General features: G+C 33.8%; 1 long non-coding RNA gene across 1 annotated transcript; it reads right to left on the bottom strand.

The window, feature by feature from the left end:
• Window positions 1-9693: 9693 nt before the first annotated feature.
• Window positions 9694-21973, bottom strand: LOC130613317 (uncharacterized). The gene is made up of 3 exons (XR_008975647.1): window positions 21662-21973; window positions 11398-11471; window positions 9694-11161 (listed from the first exon to the last, which is right to left on the bottom strand). It is a non-coding gene; the product is annotated as an uncharacterized LOC130613317 (long non-coding RNA).
• Window positions 21974-22871: the final 898 nt, after the last annotated feature.

Below are 22871 nucleotides of genomic sequence, written 5' to 3'. Positions count from 1 at the left end.
TTTAGCTTTCCGCATAACACTTGGAATTGAAAATTTGCCAAAGTGATCCTCCTCAAGAGTGCTAGCTAAAAAAATGTATAGTTTTATCATTTTTTCTTTTTCTGTCTATCAATATACCGATAATTTGTATTTGCCTGGAAATGGAATTTAATCGATTTATTTCACCGTTCTATTTGCTTGTCTTACGGGTCTTCTTTTTTGTACATTTACTTAAAATCGATAAAAAGCAGTTCTTGTTCAACGACAATTTGTAACAATTTTTAGACACTATAATTATAAAAGATTTTTCCCGTCAGGAACCAAACACAGCACAATTATTAGATAAAAGAGCATTGTGTCATTAGAAAAAAGATTGTTCAATTATCTCAAAAGGTTATGCTTGCTATAGATAAAAAAAATGTTAATGGAATAATACCGTTATCGATCTTTTTTGTCTGCTTCTCTTCAGCTTTGATATTTGGGCCAGTAGCTAATAGAGTAAAACAAAATGATAACAACAATACCAAATATACACCACCAGTAACATAGTTTTCAAGGCGGAGAAGGGTGGTACGAAATGGGGTCTAACATGGTTGAGCGCTAAAAACGGTTTGAGTTCAGAGCGACAATAATATCTTCAAATTGCTTCAGAATACAGCAAAAGGTGGGGTCCTACTGGACACACTAGCGGGTACAATTATCGCTAAACTTCACATTTCTTCTATAGATAAAGAAATAGTAACTGAGGAGTACCGCTATAAGTACCATCAGCCTGTTCCTTGTTGTTAAATTCTGTTGTTGGTTCAGAAACTAAGATAAAAAATAAAACAATGATAAGTATAAGATTAACATATATTCCGACTCTTTTGATAAGAAAAATTTTTGTACTAACCGCATTTTATAATATCTTCATCAGATATTTCATCTGTGACATCAGATATTAAACGCCGTTCTAGCAATGAAAAGTCGAGTAATAGAGGTTACTTCTTTGAACAAGTAATGAAAAATAAATTTAAAGTAATTCTTTACCTTTTTCTATAATATTTTTAACTGGATATTCGCAAGCATAGTCATGGTCGAGAATGGTAGCTAAATAAATCATATGGAAATGAATGCATTTTGTCTTTCCAAATTTATGTAGTTTTGTTCTTAAACGACCATATAAAATAGTTAGGTTAATAACCCTCTCGCAAAACGTAGCTATGACTTCTTACATCGATTTTTGGTAATATTACATGATGTTTAGCAATATGGTTGTTCAAAATGGAATCAACACGTGGAAATGTCAATATAACTGATTTTATTTAAAGACTAGTGCAGTGTAAAACATGTGGGTAGGCGACCGCCGGCGGGCTGTACACGAAATTCTAAATGTATGCATTTATCATTATGCGAGACTTTTCAAGTGCGAAATATGCAAACCTCTGAATTTCGCAAAAGTTTTTTCCGCAAAACTGCGTAAGTATTGTCTACGTGAGAAGTTTCAACTTTCGCGGGTTACAAATTTTCGCGAATAAAGCCCGATTTTACATTTCGCGGGTTCGACAAAAATGTTTTTTTCTTTACTAGCGTTTAGTATTTCATCCGAAAAAGGCCATGATGACACTGCTTATTTTTGCTTACGGAAATTGGTATACTTCCACCATTCGCGAAAGTTTTCGCACTAAAATTCTCCATTAACACAAAATCACGAAAGTTTGTTCATCGCCAAATTAGGTCTAAATCGTGTATTTGCGAAAGTAAATTTTTTTTCGATATTTCCATCGGACTAAGCGTACGCGTGAGTTGATGGAGATAATGCTTCTTTTAACGGACCTAATTAACTCCGTCATTCTTCGCCACTCATTTCAAAAATGGTAGGCGTTTGCAGCGAGTCGAGATTTCAGTTCCTTCACCGCTGGTGGGACCGCCTTTAGGCGGTCGATAAATAAAAAATTGCAGTTTATGATTGCAAAAAAAAATAATAGGCAAACATTTGATTAGTACTGTTTTATTACCATCAATCTGTTGCAAACCGCAATCTTTAATGCTTGGTTTAGAAGCCGAGATAGAAAATAAAACAATGATTAACGTAACTGTAATTCGATGTGTTAATTTTTCTTTAAATTTTCCAAAAAATGTATGTCTTAAATGCAATCGGCAAATTGAAAATCACGACTTCGATAACATCATTTTAACATAAACAGTTTAATATAAATTAACGAAGCATTATAACTTTAATGCTAAATAACTTGGAAACGGGGGAAAATAACTGACTTTATCTCCTGCGTTGGTAACTGAGGACCATTTCAAGGCAAAAAAAGGATCAATTTCTCAAAAATAGGACAACCCATAAGTTTATAACTCTACAGAGACGGTTAAAAATGAAAAAAAAATGTGCATAGACGGGTCAATGCTACCGTTAATAAAATTTAAATGACAGGGCTTTTGGATTGTTCTGGCAAAGTGTAACACGGGCTTATCGACCAATGAATAAATAGTACCGTTATCAATACCACCTTCATCTACCAGCATTTCTTTCATAGACATGGTGGTTGGTTCAGAAACTAAGATAGAGAGGAAACAATAGAATAACTATCACCAAACATGTTATAGTAAAACATCTAATAACTGAGTCGTACTATTATCATATTTATCATATTTCGAATGACTACAAGATCAAAGAAAATTATTTTTCAGTGTAGGTTCTCTGAAAGGGGTTTATCTTTTGTGTAGCGAAATAGTAATTTCAGGAAAAGAAAAAATTCAACTGTGTAATTAGTAAGGTGGTGTTGGCCTCATTCTCCCACTCTCACCCGTTCACCTCTCCTCATATCTGTCAATTGTATTTTTTAGGAATATTGTATGTGTAGTGAAACCTACCTTCAACGAATTTTTTTAAATTTTTCGGATGATGGCTGTTTTTGCTTTCTCTAAATTTTACATTGCCATGGGGTGTCACTGACTGCACAATGAAGGGACCTTTAAATCTGGCTTTAAGGCCCCTTTTTTTCGATTGATCCGCCAATAGAACTTTGTCTCCTTCTTTGAAATCTCTTTTTATGTCCGTTACTCTGACGCGCTTATCGTAGGCCTTCTTTTGCTTTTCTTGCGCATGTTCTATGTTCTAAATATGGAATATTAAATAATACAGTAGCATACTCAAACTCGCAAGAGATCGACTTTTTGGTTTTAACTAGTAGATGTTACCTAGGTTTAAGGAACAAAATCAACAAAATTTTTTAATTTTTACGAATGTGACATAAACTCTTGGATAACTAACTTTACAAGGTAAATCTTAATGATGGGGAAGGCCTTGAAACTCCCACCCTGCGAAATTCCCACCCTGCAAACTCGGTTCTATTAAAAATTATATCGTTGATAACACAAAATGACGTAATTCTACGTCAACGAATATATTTGGGCTTGAGGAGCAAAAGATTAGAGAGAAATGACTAAATTATTCGAAGTTCAAGCTAAGCAGCAAAAATATCTGCCTTTCTTATTCTAAATTTATAAAAATCATTACCATCAGCATTCAAATTAGCAGATGTATACTATAGTCTTTAAATACTATGATGACGTTAAATTTAAAAAAATAAAAGACCAAGTAAAAAAAAGGAGAACGTAAGCCTATTAACGAATTTTTTGTTATCATTACCCTAAAAATACAGAATACTTACCTCTTTTACGATTTTAGTAGCTCTTTCTATATTTTTAGCCGCTAAATTCATGGCATCTACAACTGCTTCATTGGAAGGCATTCCATCCAAAACTGTACTCTAGTATATTTAAAAGTATCACGCAATTAAACTTATTACGAGGACATAACGAATTTCCATAGCCTCAAATGGGAGGACAGTTTATATTTCTTGAAGTACCTTATGAAAACGCTTCCTTTATCTTCTTCACTTATCTTAAATTTCAGCCTATCGCTCCTGTACGGGTGGTGCATATAAAAAGATATTCTTACCTCATTAAAATTTTCTTCAAATTTTGGTGGTCGGCCACCAAACATGATTTCGAATGGCGAAACCTTCGTAGAGGTTTGCCGTTCTGTCCTCATGGAGAAGAGGCAGACGTCGAGATAGTCATCCCAGTCTGCCCCTGTCTCACTGACCATTTTTTTTAATTTCCTAAATAGATAAACACATACAAGTATGGTTACTGCAATTAAATGCAATGGGAAAAAACAAAGAGTGTACCTTTTCAACGTTTTGTTGGTGTTTTCATCCTGTCCGTTCGATTGGGGATGGTATACCGCTGTTTTTCTCCTTTCAATACCCATTTTATTATATATCTCATCGTTCAACTAAACAAACAATAAACGTAAGAATCATGGTAACCCCAAGAAAATGTTGTGTACAAGACTAATTTCATTTTTAAATCTTGAATATTTTATTTGTACCTTGTTGTTGAATTCACTCCCGTTGTCTGTTAAAATCGCCTTTGGAATTCCAAACGTTGTGAGTACTTTCAACATACTAATTGCCACAGTTTCGGCATGCTTGTTGGGCAATGCATACGCAAGAGGCCATTTGGAAAATAAGTCTGTACATGTTAAAATGTACTTATTCCCCCTGTTGGTTTCTTGCAATGGCCCAACAAAGTCAATGCCAATTAACTCCCACACCTTGCTCGTCTAAACCATTTCATAGATTATAAATTACATTAATACATAAAGCATAATGCGCATCAAGAAGCTTTTCTCGAGAAAGCCATCTTTTTACACGAGTGTACACCTCTAAACTCGAAAACGACTTATACATATCGTGTTCCAATCAGGCTTACAAGCTTAAAATTACCTGAATAGGCGTCATTTCTTTTTTTAACGATGGCAACGCCCCATGCTTCTGACAAGTTGCGCATTGTTTAATCTGCGAAGGAAAATGACATACTATTTCGTTGAAAGTCTAATTTTCTAATTGGATAAATGTTACAAGGACTTTTTATTGAAAAGTTATAAATGTTAAAAATATGCTTTTACAAAATAGGATAATTTCATCCGTAATACTATATACACCATACGCCATCGAGAGAAAGAAAAAGAAAGCAATGAAACCTTGAAAATAACTTACCCAAGATTTGATTTCGACATACATCCCAGGCCAGTAAAATTTTTCTCTTATTTTGTCAATAGTCTTCGTTTCCCCTGAATGGCCACCTATAGAGCTATTATGGTATTCTGTATAAATACTTTGCTTTTCTTCTGCAGATAACACAACTTTAGCGTAACATCTCTGCCCACAAATCGCAACACGTCTTACAAGCCTACCTGTTTGATACAAAAAATTAGTGTTTGTTTCTTCGAGACTATATTTCTCGAATTTACGTCTGGAAATAAAATTTAAACCAGAAAATTTGATTTAAACATAGTCGATTCACGTCGAAGCATGGAGGGCTCAAATGGTGCTTAGGGCGTAAACTAGCTATGGTATTTATGGCACGAGTACTCACTATTTTCCACTTTTCCTTTCCAAAGTGTTAAAAAAACTTGGAATACTTAGTGTTAAATCCTAAAAAAGATAGACGTATACGGGCATTATAATATAGATAACGCTCTTTAATGTAAGGGGCGATAATTCGAGAGAGGTCGTTAAATCGATGTGTTTTTACTTCGGTGAGTAAATCAGGCGTTATTGAAATCTAATTCCAGATGCTGATTCTCTTCGGGGAGTTCATCCTAACGGCTAACTCTTCCTCCGACTTATCGGTAAAAAAAGTCGGCAGAAACATCAGTCGGCAAAATAAAAAGCGGTAAAAATATTAGTCACTTGGAAAACTTTTTGCCAACTAAATTTTTGAAATTAGTCACTTTTTGCCAACTAAATTTTTGAAAAAGAAAGGGAAAAACGGTAAAAAGGTGGTTGGAAAAAAAAAGTCGGAAAAAGTAAGGTCGAAGAAAAAATGTCGGCAAAAAAGTCAGTCAGCAAAACATATTACCCAGCCGAAATTTAGTCACTTTTTGCCGACTTTAATTACGGATAAGGTATATTACCGCCAGAGATGCGTACAGTATTGCTCTAACTTGCTTGCCGCTGCACAAGCCAATTCGCAGTTGGGTAACAACACCCTATTTAAAGTATGTCTGAGTGGGGTTATGTGGAAAAAATTAAAATTTTTAAGGCAAATAAACATTTATAAAAAGACTAGTCGTTAGCCTGTGGAAGAATCCACGGGTTTGCCCGTCGCAGCTAAGCTACCATTTTGCGTGACGGACGGACGGACAGACGTATACGGGCATTATAATATAGACTAGCCGTTAACCCGTGGAAAATTCCACGGGGTCGCCCGTCCTTTATATATCGCATTTCGTGTTTCCGCCACGGGACTCGCCTATCGCAGACAGACAGACAAAATACGGCTATTATTAAAGAGATTAAGGAATTATTTTAGCTAGATGGTGTAATGACAGGCTGTTGCCCTTTAATCACATTTTTTTTAAGATATCGCACCCTAATAGGTTGAAGTATTTGCTTCACATTGATGTCCGACAGGCTTTACCTGCACTAAACGCTCGTTCTGCTGTCACTCACAATCAATTTTGGACTTTTTCGGACAAAAATTCAAACAGGATTTATTTCTTATTTTGATTTTCAAACACACACCAAAACCAAATTAAAACGTACGGCTATGTTAGGCGCTCCACCTGAAGTTCGACACCATTTACCTGAACTTAAGCACTCAGCCTGAAGCTTGACGCTCAATTACGGTGGCTTAAGCCCGCGTTTTGTGTTTAAAAAAGGTCGTGCTACGGAAACACAAAATGCGATATATGAAGGAAGGGTGAACCCGTGGAAGAATGCACGAATACCGATCCGACAAATATTCGCAAAGTGAGGATTGCCGTGGATTTTTCCACTGACGACTAGTATATTCAAACTTTGTTTTCAATGCAAATGAGTTCATTTATAGGTTTGACCAGTTTTATTTAGGCGGTAGTCAGGCTAACAATATATTAGGAATACAGGAACGTTGAAGGCTGAAATAAGAATTATTCTTTAAAAAAACATGTATGTTTATGATTGGTCATAATAATTGGCATAATTGGCCGGAATATGTACAACGGGAACAACCATGAGTTTTTTCACTGGCTATTTACTTGTGTAAGATTCTTTTATAAAAAACGTGCATCTACAGACAAACTAAAACTAGTTTAAGTACAAAAGTTGCTTACCTTCTAGGACGGAGTAACATTTTGATTTTAGGCGTAACAACCTCTTTTGTGTTTTAGTAAATTTTTCTGGATACGATCCTTTCTTTAAATAATTTGTCAAATACTCAATTTCGTTTTTAAAGGCATCCATACTTTAGCTTTGAATAAACTTTCACCGTTTTCTTATAAATTGAAAAAGACCTTCTTCTCTTTTCAACAAAAATAGTGATACCGCATGATAGTGGTTACTCCTCAGCTGTCCGATGACGCACAAGTGTTACAGATCAACACAGATCATGGAAGGCGTAAAGATTTACGTTTACGTGTAAAAAAAACAACTAAGTCCGGCCTGAAGCGGCAAAACTAAGACTAATAAAAGGCGAAAAGAGGAATTATTAACAAAGGGTCCCGCTAAAAATATCTAATTTCGAAAGTTTTTTAAGTTCAATACAAAAAAGGCGATAAGAACTAAAGTTTGCGCAATTACCAAATGGCAAAACACAATATTCTTAATTTTGATTAAATGTCAGCTTACATGTTCTTTTTGTAGTCGTATAGGTACAAACGTGTAGATGGTTAAACCTAAAGTTAATCTCGGTGAAGTATTTCACGGATTCCAGATTTTAGTGACTTACATTGTAGCCAGGGAAGAGTGAAGTGAATTGACGAAAAACTAGATGATGAGATACCTTGGTGTGGACATCTGGTCATATACTAAAAAACAAATATTTTATCACTCTTAAATTTAATCAGCGCCAAAGTATATTTACGCTAATTTTATCCGACACGGCTCTAAATATTTTTAATGAGACAAAGTTTTTTGACACCATGACATGTCTCCGGTGTAACAAGGTGCACGTTGTTATAAGTTTTTGTGTGGGATAAAGTTCCGTTCGTTTAGAAAGCACAATTTTTAAAACGAACTTTATTGTTTTCTTTAATTTATTTTTTTGGACAATAAATGAAAACATCCGTTTTTTGCTAGCATTCTTGGACAGTACACACAGTTTTATATTTACAAATTTCACGTCTGGAATGCTTGTATTCTGTAATTTGTAACCGTTATGTTCTTTTACAAGTTCATATCTTACGTTATTAATCTTTACAAGAAACTGATGCAATAAAGCTAGGAGCCAAACCAAAAACACTTTTGTCTATGATGAAACATCCAGGCAAGACTGCTCAATCGTGTTTTTACGACGCCTGCGTATAAACATCTCCTTCGCGGATGCAAAGCTTTCTTCCCAAAAACAGAAAGAAACTTCTTTTAATTCTTTCCTACGTGGCAAAGGCAATCTCGCGTTTATTTTATTAATTTTTTTTCTCCATTATCTCTCTCTTTATTGAAATTTCTACAATTTTGTTATGGAAGGAACAAGAAAATTGTGGTCTTAGATACTAAAAGAAGGAACTAACAGTAACGAGCAGTTTATAGAATACCGTGTGATGACTAGTAAATATCGGAAAAAACCGGGAGAGAAATGAATATTTTTTCCCCCTGATTAAAACTTCTTATCCCAGGACATACTTTTCGTTTCTTTTCACAGTTGTAAATTTTTTAGCAAAAATTTCTGACATGTTGAATCGTATAAATAGCGAATATATTTGCACAGATATAAGAGAAAATTCTAAAGGTTAGATTTTATACGGTAACTTAGATTAAATGATTAAGTGATTAAACAAAAGTCTGATTTCAATTTGAGGCACTATCCTAATTCAGCAAGCAAACACGTGAATTCTTTTCCCAAGTTAATGGCCAACAAGGCAGCAAGAAAGCAGCATTGAGCATCAGCGAAGAATTTGTGTTGCTTATTATGGAAAGTGTTTAGAAATAGAGAATAAAAGTTTGGCCTACTGAAAATTATTTTTACATACATGCAATTGCAATTGTCACTTTTTTCGGTATAAATACACAAAACATTTCAATCAACTCAAAAATATATGAGATTACAAAGTCTGATAGGGTGGGATTACAAAATGCGACATAAAAAAGATTACAGATTGCGATAGGTTTGGGAAAACAAAGTGAATGGATATTAGAAAGTGATACCCTACACCAGGATAACTTAATCTTAAGTCGAAGGTTCTCAACGCCAGCTAATTCGACAAATTACCAAGTAAAGCATGACTTTTGTATTCTTTTGCTTTTGTCTATGGGTTTTAACCATACCACGGCGTTTCGCTAGAATTTCATTCTTTGTTTTAGCTGGTTCGAATACGTTCGAATACAGGATAACTTTAATCTTAAGTCGAAGGTTCTTAACGCCAGCTAATTCGACAAATTACCAAGTAAAGCATGACTTTTGTATTCTTTTGCTTTTGTCTATGGGTTTTAACCATACCACGGCGTTTCGCTAGAATTTCATTCTTTGTTTTAGCTGGTTCGAATACGTTAATCAACGAATAAAAAGTTCAGATAGATTAATAAACGAAACACATTTTACGTTATCTGCATTTTTTGTCACCGTTGGAACAATGCGAAACAGAGTTTCAAAAAACGACAAAAAATGTGTGTCTGGGGAACGTAAACATATAAGTTAGCAGTAATAGGTAGTAATTTGTGTTTTGCAATTCGTACGTGCAATTCAAATCACATGTTTCTTGAAAAATATATCTTCTTATTTTGCTCGTTACATCAGTCATGGATGTTATACCTTCTATACCTCCATGCCTCAGTCGAATACAAAGTCAGTAAATTCAATTTCCTCATAAAATTATTTTATACTAATTCTATCTGAAACGTTACTCGTAGCAAAAAAAAAACGTATTTCTAGACATATATACACAAATAAATTACCGCCATAGCTCAAGTCAATATCCGAATAAAGTAAACTACAATTTCAGAACATTACGAACGTCTAGTCTATAAGTGCCAGAGTCTTTCTTTTTAAAGTTACTTTTCATAACCATATTGTAAAGAGGGGGCTTACTAAGAAGGGGTTGTTAATTACCTTCAAATCGATAGTTGGAGTTGGTGTTTATAAATTATGTAGGTGAATTTTTATTCAGATGGATGAAAGAGGGTGAAAGGGAATTGGTAATATTTGGGGGGAGGGAGTCGAATCAAAGACATTCGTGAAACACAACGCTTGAATTGTTCTGAAAAGTATAGGCGGAAGTTACAATTCTTTAATGAGGGGTGTGTTAATTAAAATAGGTGGTACAACTTTCCAAATTTGGTGTAACAAATATAGACTAGCGATCGATTCGACCGTTATTTAATGCGAAAACTTTTTTCCAAAAATTTTAACCCGAAACAAGACAAAACTAGTCAGCAAACGAATAACGACAAATTAATTGCTGAAGAAAGGTTATATATATCGTATTTATGCTCTATCATTCCCGCATCTTTAATATTCCCGTCTCTTTACTAAACTTGACTTTTTGGTGTGGGTTAAAAAAATAACCCCGTATCTCTAATATTACGCTTGCGAAATTGCTGTAATTTCTATTATGTGCAGTATCTACGCGTTTCAACAACTTTTCTTGCACCGATGATGTTCACTTCAGTGGGATTCCACTGTACAACAATTTTAAATACTTTCAACTTAGAATTTCTATTAAAAGTTGTAAAAGCTGCGTTTTTTAAATACACATCTTTACAATTCCCAATTGAAAGTTACGGGGCAGCCTGAAATTCTTATCCAGAAACTAATCTAAAGTATATCTTCCTGTAACTTTTCCAACAACACAACCTTTTTATATACATTTTCGTCACCAAGTTGTAGCTCGGCTTCTTGTAAATAGACTACCGTTGAACCTTTATCAGCCTCCTTGAAACAATAGAAGTACCATTTGGCGCAGTGTTCTAATGTTCTTCTTTCACCTTTAGTTAGATTAGAATATTGGATATTCGTGTCCAGGCTAAGATCTTCATCCTAGCCAAGTGGTAAAGCTCGATAGCTGGATCCTTTCTGTTTAGTTTCGGTTGAAATAGGTTAAGTTCTGAGTTAACGATTGACACATTTTCCACCAATAACTTCTAACAGAGCTTTAATTGACATCACTCTTTATGTGGACAAGTCGACGTGAATTGAAGTTTTTAAACTTAAAATAAAATGAGAAATAACATTAGAACCACCTTCAGGATTTTGCAGCCAAGCACTGCAAAGAACGACACATTCGATAATACAAAAAGGTCTTAAGACTGCGGATTCCAATTTCTTTATTATTTGCAAAAAGGTTTTTTCCATTGCGAAAATAAAAACAGGCGCTGATAGCATAAAAATACAAATATTCAAGTCTTTTTCCAACATTAAAGCAAAAAAAATGTTTGGGCTAACCTTCACTTGTTGCAAGGATACTTGTTCACTAATTCTCTCACTATCAGTTTTGTCAGCAAAATTGACTGTCCAGCCTACACAAAGGAAGAAGCAGGACAAAGAAAAAAGGGAAATAAATGTTAATGTATACATGAAAAAAAAAGATATGCAAATTCTTTTAAATAGTTATGTGAATGTTTACCAAACGCGAAGTTCCCTTAAATAATTATCTTGTTGAAATAAAAATAGATATTAGACAAAATTCGAAATCAACAAATGAAAAATGTCATAAAAACATGCCTGTATTAGATACCTAAAAGTATTTAGCATTTAAAATATAAACTATAATTGCAGGTTGTTGCTTAACATGATACTTACACAGACACTGTTATGACATTGCACCTTACCAGAACGAATAAAGTACTACTTTGTAGAAGGATCCACAGCAGCCGAAGGATCCACTGCATTCTATTATGGATTTTTTTCAATTTTTTAAAACCAGAAAAAATACAATCTCAACACATGTTTTGTGATATACTGTTCAAACAAATCACATACAAGTACAACATGACCAATGCATAAAACTTTAGTGGTCTAAATTTTGTATGGAACTGTTTACTGGTTAAATTGAGCCAGTTGACTTATGTCACTTTTAGATTTATATACTTCCTCAGAATTTTAGTTACAATTTCTGCTGCCACGTCTCGAGTGTGAAGAGAGTCTACTTTTTACCACATGATAATGTGACAATAGTGATCAGCCATAAAGTTTATTTTTATTTTATCTTTTTTCTATACAAAGTGCTTTCTTCCCTCCTCTCCTTTGCAGCCATTCATTATGTGTAGCTTTAAATGAGTTATAAAGCGTTGTCGTTCGAAACACAAACAAAACATTCGAATCATGCATTCAAACAATATAAGGCCCACAACACACGTAAACATTAAAATATGAAAATGATAATTCGTTCGAGTTAAGGAGACGTTCGAGTAATAGAGGTTCGAGTTATGGAGACTCTACTGTATAAAGACAAAAAGGAAACACTTCACGTAGTACATGCAATTTTGGATAGGCAAATAATAGGTTTTCTTATTGTTTACTAACAGTATTCACGATTTGGTACTACAACCATATTTTAATAATTCTTGATACAGTACCATATTCAATCAAATATAAGTAGTTAGAATGAGATGAGTGCAATTTGGTGGCTGTATATTATATTGTACAATAATAAGATATATTATGTAAATATGAACACAAAAGTGGAAGTTAGAAGTGGAAATACCTAAAAGTGGAATGAAGTTTATAAGAAATTTTGAAGTACTTGAAACAATTACAAACAAGTATGTAGTAGTTAATGCAGTAAATGAAACTATATTTTATTTAATAAAATGATGGATTGTAGTTAGTCATAATTTAGTAATTTTATGGAATGGAATCAACTGTATGGCATTTTAAAAAGCCTTTGAATTTGTAGAAGAATTTCTGCAAAATGGGTTAACACAACTTAGTTATTTATTGTTTGTACCCCGAAGAGTGCGACAGGTGCGAATTTGGTCATTTTTTTATGCCTTAATGTCGGTTTCCAAAATCAAATTATATTATTGTCCATAAGGCCCGTGGAAAGATATACTTAAACAGAAGGAAGGGCAACGGAAAAGATCTGTCATATAAATTTTAATGACGTCAGTAAATAATTCAGCATCTTGCATAATGCCCTTAACCAAAAAATGAATCCAAAAATGTCAAAAAATTTAGTTTAGTATTTCTAGATATAAATTTAAATGCCTTTCAAACTCTGGTTTTGACATTGGTCTTAAAAATAATGTTGAAAGAACTGTTTTTTGTTGATTTTAAATGTACTCCTTGCAAATTGTTTTCCTGTGACATTTCCAATTAAAATATTGACACATTCTCAACAAAAACAAAAACGTGAAACCGTGGAGTTTTCTTCCAGCAAAACTGACATCACATATACTGTCCCCCCTCCCCCCCCCAATAAATATATTTATAAAAAACATAAGTTACGTACAAGGGAATACATTAATTATGCAAAAAATGTAAACAAATATGCTGGCTAGCTTTTGAAACTTTAACAATTTTGATAGCAGCTTTTTATGGGAATGTGAGTCTCCATGTAGCACTAGCTTACAAAAAAAATAGAAGTCTTAAAATTATTAAAGTTCTTACTTTCTCTGAATTATAACCCACTTTAAACTCTTGCCTTCAACTACTACTTCCAATAGTTTCTAACTTATCCTTTCTACTTCTAACCTTTTTAATATGCTTTTGTAATCCACTCTACTTCTTCACTTTTTTTTTCTGCTTTTACTATCTGCACCTAAAGAATTGTAGAAAATAAGGCATTTTTTATCCACTTCTTTATGATTCGCCTTTTGTGGAGAACTTTGTCGACAAATGTTCATGTTTGTTCGTTTTTACACCAAGGGAACTAACTTTCTACTTGAATGGTGTCCTGTTCGAAAGTACACATTAGAACAAATCATAATTTCAAACATTATGACACAATTTGGTACTTTTGTAGAACAGAATCAAATTTACATTATATCTTAGAATTCTTAATAGATTTCTGCTAACTTAGTAGTATTTTAAGAGATGTAAAGCATATTTCTGTAAAACGTTGTGGACACAAAAATTCACCATCTAATTTATGAACACATTCCTATTTATTTTTTATTACTTCAATGCTACTTCCTAACTGCTACTGGTCAAAAATTGGTCTAAATTCCAATGGTTCCATCCTTATCAGACACAATGCTAACAATAGTCAATGGTCATTGATTTTGAACAGTACACAATGTTGGATATTTTAATTATGACGATGTTTGCAATCTTAAAGTTACGTTTAAATTGTGTTCAAGAGTCATTGTTCCCAAAATGTTTAAAGGTACATTTTTGCCATCTAACTCCTTCGGTTTGTGTGAAACCTTACATCAATTGTTATTATACCTTTTCATCCTACTTCTCCTGACTTGGATCCAGAAGCAAGTCTACAATATTTGTATAGTGGAGGGTCCTTGAACCTTTCTTACAGCAAGTCAGCCATCTTTTGCTCCACAACAGGTGCTCTCTGAGATCTGAATTTAATAAACTTAGGAATTACCATTCCTGTTAGAGAATATATATATCACAATCCAAGTATTACACCTCTGCTTGCTTGTAGGAAATTTTCATAATAATATTGAATAATCAACATGTTAATTGTGCTATCTTTTGCATGATGTACATGCAGGGTTCAGACAAGGGCTGACAAAATAAATAGAGTTTTTGGTCGTTTTGAAGGCATTTTTTCCTGAAACTGCCCTGGTTTTGGCACCTTTTTCCCTGAGCAAATATAAGTAGGAAACGTTAGATGTCAAATATAAATCTTGTTACTCTAACAAATTGTAATAAATAAAATCTAACAATGCAAGTGTGATAAACAAAATATGGTTTGTAAAAATTCTTCAAATATGAGAAGAAAACATCAGTCAGTTGCCAACAATGAGAATTAGAAAACTAAAACAACATATGAACAAGTGAAAAATTACAGCAACTTAAAAATGTCTTCCGCAGGGACAGGGATAGTTAATAAAAAGAAATATCATACAACATTTAAGAGTTTAGTGTTATTTCATCTGTTACTACATCAAAAATGATGAAGTGACAAAACAGCTGACTGTTGTGATATAACTTGTCTAATGACAGCTGGTTAATTATTATAGAGGTTGTAACCCTCTGAAGATTCTGCACAATAGCAATAACCTCTTTTTAACTAGGATTCTCTTAGAAAAAATACATTGACCATTAAACAAGACACATAAAACAAGTTGTGTTGTAGGCAAAATTGTCAGATTTATATCTGACAATTTTGCCTACAACACAATTTATTTGTTGAAAAAGTACATAACTTGCCATAACCAAAATATTAGAGCTGGGGATCATCAATAGGTAAAATTATAACCCATTTAAGTATCTTAAAGATCACTTTAGATTTAAACAGGTTTAGGACGTAAAAAGGTGGTAAAGCTGACAAGAAAAATTCCTGAGTTTTCCCTGAATTATTCCAGCAAGAAATGCCTTTTTTAAGCATGCTGATCACGTCACTTGTGAACTTCCCCTTCCTGTTATTTTAATGGTTCTTTCTTCATCAGAATTAACCAAAGAAGGTTGATCTATCTTTTTCTGTTTTTATTGAACAAAAGAATATTATTTGTAGAAAATCTTAGTTATAATAATTTAGAGCACCCAAATATTATTTGTTGTGGAGAGTCACGCACCATTGGAAGGTATATGTTGATTTCTTCTTTTTTGTGCTTTTGTTGAACATATATATCTTATGTACAATAATGGTTGTCAAAATACACATTCTGCTCCACATACAACTTCGCAATATGAGCCATAAAAGTTAGAACACAGAATTCGAACAGCAATGAAAATGGCAACGACTCCATTTAGCACCAGGCTAAGTGGACCCAACACACAATTTATACAACATAGAGTAACACCGCTTCAAATCTCTATCAACATAAAAAGTCCGACACACGTTCATTGAATTACTTCAAGCAAATAGACCCAACACCCGAACCCTCATTATACGACATCCTCACAACGCAAGCATATTTTCCTGTAAATAAGCCATAATCAACGTAATAAAGCATAATACTCCCTATCAACCTTAGAATACTCTCATTGCTACATAACAAATATATATTTTCTTTGAAGATAAACCGTAACCAATGTAATATGGCATAATATTGGATAATTGTAGTAATACGTTCTTTTACTACTTAACAAAAACATGTTTTCCCTGTAGATAAGCCATAACCAACGTAACATCTCATAATAGTCGGTGGCCCGTGGAAAGTACACATGTTCACCCTTCCTTTTTATACTGCATTGCGTGTGTCTCGCTACTTGCAGAGCTAAGCTACCATTTTGCGTGACAGATAGACAGACGTATATGGTATTATAATATAGATATTCCATATTATCCTGAAAATACGCACTATCACTACATAACAAAAACATGTTTTCCCTGTAGATAAGCCACAAACAATTTAAATCTCATAATATTCCATAAAATCCTTATAATACTCTCTGTTGCTACATAACAAATATATATTTTCCCTGTAGATAGGCAATAACCAAAGTAACATGCCAAAATATTTCGCATAACTGTAATAATACTCTATCGCCTTAACCAATATAAACAGGGAAAGTCTTAATGCCAGCGAATTTGATGAAGACGTTATTTTATAAAACAAAGGTTAAGATTTAATACATACCCATACACAAACAGAAACAATATTTTGCCCAAATAAATTCTCGCAAAAAGACTTGAAATAATATCAACCAATTTGAGGGAACACATTGTACTATAGCTAGTAATTAACAGGAATGCATTAGGGTAGGACACAAATCCTTCCACTAATAAAACAGATACTTTGACAAAATTTCCTCCTGCTAACTGGTCCAATTGCAAGGTAATTAGTGAGAAGCCTAAGCACTATACATGGAACAGGCTGTAATGTTCTGTACTCATCCATGCACAAGTAAAACAATATTTTAGACAATTATCCTCCCGCGAAAGGACATTAAATTTCCTAAAGCACACCAATCAAGAAAAGACTTTAAAATACAAACAAACACTTATGTTAGATACACATCCATACACAAAGAGAAACCGTATTCTGGACAAATACCCTCCAGCGAAATAACAGATTAAAAGTCTTAAGGCAGAATAATCTGACGAAAGACGTTATAATTTTAACATATTTAGATAAAACTTACACTAAATGTAGATGAGTCTGCATACATAACTTGTGTAATACTTATTATTGGTTATTGTTATTAGCGTTTTTGATTGACAAAGCAACAACCTGCAGCTTTTAATAATTAAATATGTGGTCTTCACTACTTTTGGATATCCCAACATAAGGAAATGCTTTTGTGTCTGCTTTTCCATGTGATAATTTAAATTAAAGAGATTAAATGTTTATCATTCATTTATTTTGTATGTTAAAAATAATTATTTGAGGAAACGTCTCAAACATTCACATAACTATTTAAAAAAATGTGCAGATAGTAATTTTGTTTAGATAAATGTTATAATGCCAACCAATGGTAGCTGTTTTTAAAATTTGATTTTCAGAAAAAGAATATGAAAGTAATGTTGTGTGGGTTGCACTTACTATCACTTTAAGCTAAAAATCTGCAAAATCAACATGACAGTACACAAATAATTGGCGATATCAACTTCTGAGCATATAACATATTTCAGGATTTGGTGGTAACTCAATTTTTTGTCAGACTTGCAAGCATTGGGTACATAAGAAGTGCAGTAGTATTGGTGGAAGGTTAAGAGCTGACATTCAGTTTGTATGCAAGCGTTGCAAAGGTGAGATAATAGAGAATGAAGTATTTCCAGCTTCAATGATGTACAACAGTGGCTCGTTAGAGATAGTTGAGAACTTCTGTTACTTAGGTGATATGTTGGGCAGTGAAGGGGTGTTGGAAAAAGTGTTACTTGCAGGATAGGTTCTGCTTGGATCTTCCTTTGTTGACTAGCAGAGTCTTGTCAATTGAGTTAAAAGGTAGGTTGTATGAGGCCTGTGTAAGAAGTGTTATGTTGTAGGGTAGTGAGACATGGGCAGTGAAGCAGGAAGACCTTGACAGTTTAGAAAGGAATGATATGAGAATGGTTAGGTGGATGTGTAACACCAGAGACAGAAAGAGTTCAGATGAGCTAAGAAGCAGACTAAGTATCCGTAGAATTAAAGATGTTATCCAGATAAGAAGATTGAATTGGGTGGGGTACTTGGAAAGAATGGAGGGGGATAATTGGGTAAGAAAGTGTGGGGACTTGATAGATCCTGGGGCAAAGCCCAGAGGCAGACGAAGAAATACTTGGCAGGAGGTTATAAAGGTTAGTGAAAGGTGAAGGTTAGTCCTAACATTTTTACTGTTTTTATGTTAGAGAAATGCTTGATCTATTTTTGTTTATCTTATTATTTTTATTATAGGAACTCAAAGTTGCAATGACCTAAATCCACATCAAGCATGATGATTAAATTTAAAATAATAAATTATTAATAGATAGAAAATTTGTCAACCAGGGCAGAGCTTTTGAAAAGTTAAAGTATATACAATAGACAAGAATTAAAAATTAGAACCTACAAAATATTTTCCTGTGGATCTTAGTGTTTGTGAAGGTAAAACGTTATATGTAATAGTTTTGCATATTGGAAAAAGCTTTGATTAACCACCGAAAAAAGCTCAGGGATGAGTTCCCATATTCAAAAGCAATCCATACACATTAAATTCAGTTGTTTTAGTAAATTTGGTCTTTGAAAAAAAAATTGGGGAGATAATATACCCGTATTAAGAAGCAATCCATACATGAGATTAGCCTGATTTAATAACTTTGGCATTTTGCAAAAAAAGATTCAGACTGAAATCAAGAAATAATCTATTGACATGTGATTAGCTCGATTTTTTTAATTAGGCATTTACAAAAGGAAGGAGAAAATTTTCACATCAGGACCCATACACGCAACATTAGCCCGATTTCAGACAAAAAGCAATCTATACACATGAAACTAGCTTACATTTGTAAACTAGGCAATTGCAAAACAGAAAAAGAATTTCCAGATCAAGAAGTCATCCATACACACACTTTAGATTGAATATTCTAATTGAACAAGTAATCCATGACACACAAGATTAGCTTAAATTTGTAAATTGGGCATTTGCAATAAACAGTACTCTAAGGGTTAAGAAGAGACCTCCCACTCCATTTGTCTTGTTTCCTTGAATTTAGGGACATAAAACAAATTTTCAGAAGAAAAAGATGCGAATCGAATACTAGATCATGACAATGTTCGTAATGCACAGTCTGTTTCTCTTGTTTCATTGAATTTAGGCCCAAAAACAAATTTTCAGAAGAAAAGGTTCCGAATCAAATACTAGACCATGATATCATTCGTAATGCGCACTCCATTGGTCTTGTTTTGTTAAATTTAAGTCTGAAAACAAATTTTCATTTGTAGTGCACACTTCGTTTAAACCAGAAATTGTTCTTAACTTAAAATATAAGTTAGTTTATTTAGATTTTAACCTGAGCTGTGGCATATGGAAATTAAATACATACAGTTTATATTTGTACTCAATAGTGTTTTAGATAAAATTCAACAAAAAATAATTTTTTGAGGAAACTAAACTCATTCATGTAAAACAAGGAAGGCAGTTTGTAAAGAAGCGTATATTTCAAATTCTACGTAAAATTGCCAAATACTGATGTCTTGCTGTTATTTCAATCAGTTTTGTTTCCCAGACCGGCAATTCTGTGTCTAAGAATGGAAGATGAGCAAAATGCAGTGGTACACCTATGAGTGTGTCGTTTTTTGAAACAATGTTCTTTCAATTTGATCAATTGGTGAATGAAAAACTGCAGATACAACATGAAATGTGCTTGGCTGATCAATCTAACTGAACTTTTTATCCTCTGGATGAAGCTGTTAAAGTGTTCACAAGTCGACATATTCAGGCTTGTGAAACCAAGAATGGAATTTGAGAAAAATGCAGTGGTACACCTATGAGTGTGCCTGTGAAAAACATCATGAAACAAGCGCGTATGTTGGTAGAATCCGGACTTTCTGTTCTTGACATATTCACCTTAACTACATGTATGATTATAAAAAATATCTAATGGGACCCATTCTAAATGTGTGTAAAAAGAAGCAGATGCATCACTTTGGCCTTCACTACCAGGTATGACGTGAAATCCATAGCAGTGGTCATGTAAGGAACAGAAGCAAAAGAACACAAACATCATGCCTTGCTTGGTAACTTGTTGAAATGACTTTTGCCAAACTTCATTGCAGACATCGTTGTATTTGAGTTGCTGGAGTCCACAGAAAATTTCTTAACTTGTTGAATTTGTTTGCTGTGGTTTGAAAAATAAAAGTTCTGAAGACTTATAATTATACATCTGTAACCTCTCGACAGAAGAATTGTTGCTGGTAACAAAATTCCAGTACAGACGAGCAAGTGCCCCTCCCTGCTTGACATGCAAATCTAAAATCCATAATAATATCTACTGCGCAGAATAGCATAAGAGTATTAACACAAGAATCGAAGGACAGCTGTTTAAAAGGGGACACTATTGATTTTTTTTCATTTATGTTGCATGATTGCTCCTAATGAAAACATAATGCTTCGTCACTTATCTAATCTTTATCTGAGATCTCCCCAAGAATACTTTTGCATACGTACAATAGATGGCTACGAAGAGAATGATATAATTTTCTACAATGCATTCTTGAATCCCATTTCAATCTTCGTACATGCAAGCATGTTAGGCTTCCCATCATCTCGCAGGAGAATATTTCGCCATAAAACTATTTCTATTGGTGTATGAAAGTGTGTCCAGCCTTAATGATTGTTTATTTTACTGTGTTGGGTCTTTGCATTTATTGGTCTGATTTAGAACTTTCAATATTTCATTTCCAGGGAGGATACTTTTTTCTACTGCTTTATGGATAAGTAAAGAACACTACAGCCTGTTCAATGCATAGTATAAAAATGTCTCTTTGTTTATCCTGCAATAAGGCCGTTAATATGTACATACTTCTGCAAAAGGGTAATTGAGCAAAATATCGTTCCTGTTTGTGTATGGATGTGTATCCAACCTCAAACCTTGTCTATTTTATAGAACAACATGTTTCCTTAGATTGGTTGATATTAAGACTTGAATATGCCTTTACTTGGAACGCCATTTGTCCAATTTATTGTTTTTAATTGTGTATGGATGTGTATTCTACCTCAATGCTTGTCTGTTCCATAGTACAACGTGTTCCCTCAGATTGGCTGATATTAGGAATTTCAATAAGTCTTTTTGCGAGAGTGTCTTTTGCAAAATGTTGTTTCTGTTTGTGTATGGATATGTATCTAACCTTGAAACTTGTCTACTTGAATAAAACAACGTTCTCCTCAGATTAGGACTTTTGCCTGTTAAGGCAATAAAGAGTATTATTACAGTTATGGGAAATACTGTGGTATGTTACATTGGTTATGGCCTATCTTAAGGGAAAATGTGCACTTGTTTGTTTGTGTAGCTATGATATTAATTATTAGAAAGCAATTAAGTTCATATGGAAATAAAACTTACTTTGATATATATATACAGGTATCAATTTAACTGTTAGGAGTAAGATATGTCTCTCGTTTATTTGATTAAACTGTGTACGTAACTACAAGCTAGATAAAAACTGTGAAAACATCCTACCTTCTTAGTTTTTTTATATATAAGAAAGCTGGAGCAAGCACTACCGTCTATTGCTTTTGTTATTAGTTAGTGTCTGTTCCATTTAGTGATATTAGAATAATCCAAGCTGCACAAAGGAAACATAAGTTTATTATGGAAAATGATCTGTGCAACATATGAAAAAGCCATGTTCTTCTTCTCTTTTGCAAAAAAGTATAGTCACTGTCAATCTACCATTATGGACTTTTGAAGTTCCGGACATATAACCAAGTCTAAAAACCATTAGCCAAAACCCGAGGGGGTACAGAAAAAATCAGGGGTACAGAAAAATTTATCACATACTCCGTAGTTTTCGTTTCACCGGTTCGAATGTTTTGATTGCAAAAATATGCAAATTAGGACCCAGCCTCTTTCTTGTTATCCTGACCACGAACCCTTAGCCTTTTTACCATATCGATGTCATCCATGTAGGCTGTGGTGAGAGAAGGGGTAATACTTTTTGTGTGTGTTTTATACTCTTTAGCTTTTTTTTTTTATGGGGATGTAGTTGCACTTATTTTTTAAAGTTATACCTGGAATAGCGCGCGTTACTTTTTTGGCACAAATTTATTTAGCGGTTTTCCGGTTTTTTTAAATCTTATGTTCTGCGAAAATACAAGTTGGCTTCAGAGACCTTAATGTTGTCTATGAATATTTTATTTTTATGAGAAATCTTGATCGGCTCTACAGATTTTTGACTTAGAAGTTTTGATAATTACTTGGTTTACCGAGTGCAATAAGGTCTGGTCCTAGACGGATTGTTTCAGTACTTTTCTTGGAATGATCTGTCTCCACTGTCAACAACGTTGTTTAGTTTTAAGAGTTACACTTTCTTCACAGAAACTCTTCTACATGGGCGTTAGTTCTGGTTTTAGTCCTGCTAATATGCTGTTTTGTATTTGCAGGTTTGTATCTGCCGCGGCGTAAAGTTTTTCGTAATACAGAGAAATCTTGTAAAATGTCACTTGCGTTGTTAGCGCTGACCTCACGGAGGTCTTCCAAGAGTCTTTCCACTGGAAACCCTAGTGCTTCTTAGCGTTAAGCTGTGTTATCTTGTCTTTTAAGAAAAGGAGACTTAAAACAATCCTACAATTGGTACTACAGTTTTTTTTTAATGGCGGCTACAAGATATTTACATCGGCCATAGCAGCTTTCCCCTTAAACGTCCTCCCACTTACAATCAATCATGACT

Source organism: Hydractinia symbiolongicarpus, chromosome 10, assembly GCF_029227915.1.
Source record: "Hydractinia symbiolongicarpus strain clone_291-10 chromosome 10, HSymV2.1, whole genome shotgun sequence".
Classification (NCBI taxonomy): domain Eukaryota; kingdom Metazoa; phylum Cnidaria; class Hydrozoa; order Anthoathecata; family Hydractiniidae; genus Hydractinia; species Hydractinia symbiolongicarpus.
Note: the sequence above shows the minus strand (reverse complement) of the source record. Positions and strands in the feature narration are given on the sequence as shown.